The sequence below is a fragment of the Clarias gariepinus genome, chromosome 20 (genome assembly GCF_024256425.1).
Source record: "Clarias gariepinus isolate MV-2021 ecotype Netherlands chromosome 20, CGAR_prim_01v2, whole genome shotgun sequence".
Taxonomy (NCBI): Eukaryota; Metazoa; Chordata; class Actinopteri; order Siluriformes; family Clariidae; genus Clarias; species Clarias gariepinus.
The window spans coordinates 23385226-23389694 of record NC_071119.1 but is presented as its reverse complement, the minus strand read 5'-3'; positions in this window follow the sequence as shown (position 1 = coordinate 23389694).

The following is a 4469-nucleotide window of genomic DNA, read 5'->3' as shown; positions in this document are numbered from 1 at the left end:
TCCGGAAGTAGGAGGGGCTTCAAAATACAGGCACGAAATATAAATAAATAAATAATAATAAATAAATAATAATGATAATAATAATAATAATAATAATGATAAAAAATAATAATAATAAAATGTGCACGATAATAATAATAATAATAATATAATGGGCACGATAAAAAATTAAATAATAATAATAATAATTATTATTATTATTATCGTGCACACTATATTATTATTATTATTGTTCCCATTATATTATTATCATTATTATTAATATTACTATTATCGTGCACATTATATCATCATTATTATTATTATTATTAATATTATCGTGCACATTATATTATTATTATTATTATTATTATTGTGCCCATTATATTATTATTATTATTATTGTTATTATGCGTGTAAATAATTTTTTTTATTGTAAATTTTTTTATTGTATTAACAATTTTGATAAAACTGATCATATTATTCACATTGTAAATAATACACTGCTTAATTTTTTTTCTTTTATTATTTAAGACTAACATTTTTAAAGATTTAAACAGGCTTTATATGTGTGTTATGGTTCAAGTCAAACCAGGACAAAAAAAATTGTTCTCTTTAAAAAATTTTTTTTTTTAAATCTGATGAGTGATGATGACGATTATTATTAGCACTGTTGTCTTGTACCTTCAGGGTCTAGGTTTGATTCCCACTTCGAGTCTGTGCACCTGGAGTTTGCATGTTCTCCCTGTGGTTGGTGGGTTTCCTCCGGGTACTCCGGTTTCCTCCCAGAGTCCAAATAAATGCAGATCAGGATAATTACTTCTCCCAGCCTCCCTGTATACAGGATAAAGCAGTATAGAAGATAAATGAATAATTATAACAATTATTAGATTTAATTTAATTTACCTTTATTGTTGCTGCAAATGTATGAAATACAGTTAGCATTTAACCAGAAACGCAAAATAATTTGCGTATATAAACAGTATCGAGTTGGGATTTAAATACAATGAGGGCAGTGTTTACAGGTGGTGCAATAAGGATAAAGAATATTTTTATACAAATTAAGTGCAATGAAGGAGGATATATATAAATATATATATATATATAAATATATATATATATATATATATATATATATATATATATATATATATATATATAAATATATATAGCATGATAAAAATAATATGCATATGTAAACAATACACAGAAAAGGAGTTATATACAATAAGTGCAATGATTTTAGATGGTTGCTATCAAGGTACATATTGTTTACCATGTTCATAATATTGTGGTTTATAATATTAAAAATAATAATAATGTGAATAATTGATATTTACAATATTAATAAAAAAACATTATAATGATTAATATATATATATATTATTAAATTTGGTCATATAATAATAAAAAAAAGTGCAAATTTATTTAATATATCAAAATAAGTTGTAATAATAAATATAATGATATAAAATTTTGTCAAGGAAAATAAAATATATGTGGTCATTTTTTTATGACTTTAATTAATTTTAGGATATTTTATGCATGAAATGGAATCAGTATGGAATCAGAGCTAAAGACAAAGACCAAGGAAAAGACGCAGCCACCGTCTACATAAGAAGCTGGTGAGGGAGAGATAAAGAACGGCACGCAATGCGATTGGCGTGTGCGCTCGCGCTAAGTTAAAGTCTAAAAAACACATAAAATTACACATAAGCCCTCAGAAAATGTTGACTCGTCTAGAGAGCTAAATTTTAGTCCGGACTCGAAGTGAGAGTGGAGCTCGGTTTGAGTTTTGGTTGTCATTTTTCTTTAGTTTCTTTAGTTTTCAGTTCCCCAATTAATAACCCTATGCGTGTCACAACCTCATCCTAATAAGAGCTTATGAGCGTTATTACATCCCGTGGTGCGGCTCTCCAACCAACGAGGTGCCTATTAAACCCACACATCTCCAAAATATCATGGTCAGGGCCATCCTGGGTTCAGTCTGGATGGATAACTATCTTAGTGAGCGTAGGGGCCGAATGCCCCGGCAGGCAGGGAACATGTCCACCCTGCGAAGGCCGCTCCTAGTGTCTAGCCTGTAGCTCCCCCGGCTATAGGCAGGAGGCCTCACTTTTGCCCATTGAAACTGAGCCCAAGGCTTCACATCCTGCCCCTGAGTTAGAGCCTGAAGAAGCCACCACCAGGTTTGTAAGGGGCAGGTCCGCGAGAGAACACTCTGCGCTGTTCAGAATGGGCAGATTCGCGGTCACCCAAGTAGTAGCACCTGGTATGGTATCAGGCCCGAAGACAACAACAAAGACCAAGCACATGTCAAAATCTTTTCGGTTCCCCAATTGATAGCGTGAACCCACGCAACCTCTGATTTTGAAGGTCTTCCCATGCTTGTCATAAGCACTCTACTACCCTCCTACTGTATTCCACTAACCTCCTCGGAAGTGCTGTATAAGAGCTCTTATAAGCATTATTACATCCATTACATGGTGTTCACCAAAACCAGGTGGTGAGAAGTTGGAGTCTGATGCTGCGGTGCTGAGTGAAAGGGAAGTTCTTTGCGCTCTGTTCTTCTAGAACAAATGCGGAAGAAATGACGAGTCATTCACCAACCACAGAATGCTTAGCACTACGTGAGTTTACAGTATCAGCTTGTCAACTTAATTCCCTATGCCGTGCGACTCTTTAGAGACTGTAGCAAAGGGACACGGGCCATGACAGTACGTTGTCACTGGATTGTACAGTGATCGTAGGATGCTTCCGTCTCTTTGCTTCATTTTTCTTTTGCTCTTAAAGGAATAAAAGAACCACCTCCCATGGCGTGAATAGTGCCAGCATTTCTGGGGTTTTCTATATTACATGATTATTTATTATAATAATACTTAACTTTATATTCCTGTCCGACACTGAAGGTCACATAAATAAAATACATCAGCAATATTAGTGAATCATCCCGAAAACAACACTTTCAAAAACAACCGATACGCAAAGATGGAAAAAGAAAAAGAATGTTTGACTAAATATGGGCAAAATATTTTTTACTGGCAAAAAGAAGATGCAGTTTGTCACTGTATATCATCATCATCATCATTGTCGTCGTCATCATCATCAGGAGGTCTTCCAGCTGAGATCACTTTCCACTGAATTTCACAATTGCCAGAGCTGTTGTTTTTTTTTCTTCCTCAAGCCCACATGCTCGGCCGGAGACGGTCACAATTCTATCTAGTTGCTTTCCTTTTACAGTCATGACTGCTGGAAGGAAATACGGCATTTTTTATCATAATGAAAAAATGCGAACTCACCTAACCTAGGGCCTCAAGATCTAATTCTGTCTGCGCCACATCAGGGCTCTGAGATAGGCATAAGACGCTTGTTAGAAACATACACACAGTATGGAAGTCAAACGTTTGGAGACGGACAACTCCGTGGTTTTTTTCTGATTTTACTTCTTTCTATGTACATTGTAAAACAATACTGAAGGCGTTCAAAACATGCAATCGTCTGTAAAACTGAACATTCAAACAGATATTGAGATGTATATCCGCTACTTATACTCTGTAAAGCCTTTATAACGGCTCTAACCTGAGGTGCTGTTTGTTATTTAGTGAAAAGCATTGAATTAAAGGTGTGTCCAAACTTTTGCCTGGTGCTGTATATCCCTATCATTATGCATTTAACAATTATTATACCAGTTACGGGATTAACTACCTGGCATGGTGCATTTCTGCTCTGTCAGATACAGGAGCTGCACTATAATCATACAGACACAGAATCATACAGACACAAATAATCATACAGACACAAAACGCAAATTATTTGTTCTACACTCCAAAAAAATAAATAGATTAAAATAATTAACACAAAATATTAAGTAAAAATAAAACAAATTAACTTGCACTTTACCTATAAAAAAAGTAAAAAAATAAATCCAGACAGATATGTGTTTCCATTTATGCACGCAGGCGCTATGCACGTGTGTGTATGTGTGTAAAGCCCCTCCTGTCCCGAGAGAGAGTGTGTGAACCAGGACGATGTCAAATTACGCGCGCACGCACACAAAAGAGAGGGTGAGGAATAAAATGGATTTAAGAGAGAGAAAAACCATTGGCTCAGTTGTGATCACGTGACGCTTGGCGGCAAAACGAGAAGCACATGCGTAAAACATGATACTCGGTACTTGTAAACCAAGACTTGCTCGTTTTTCAAGTCAAAATTTATTAAAAATCTTTGCTCGTCTTGCGGAACACTCCCAAACCGCGTTACTCGCAATCCAAGGTTTCACTGTAGTTCCAAACTAGTACGTGTCCTCAATTCCCTTCCTTAAATATTAGGATACTTTTAAGCTAGCATACTTCTTAATTTCCTTCTTTAAATATCAACACACTCCCAAATTAGTATTATTCCTTAATTTCCTTCTTTAAAAGTTAGTGTATGTCCAACCCAGCATACTTCCTTAATTTCCTTCTTTAGATATTAGCATACTCCCAACCTAG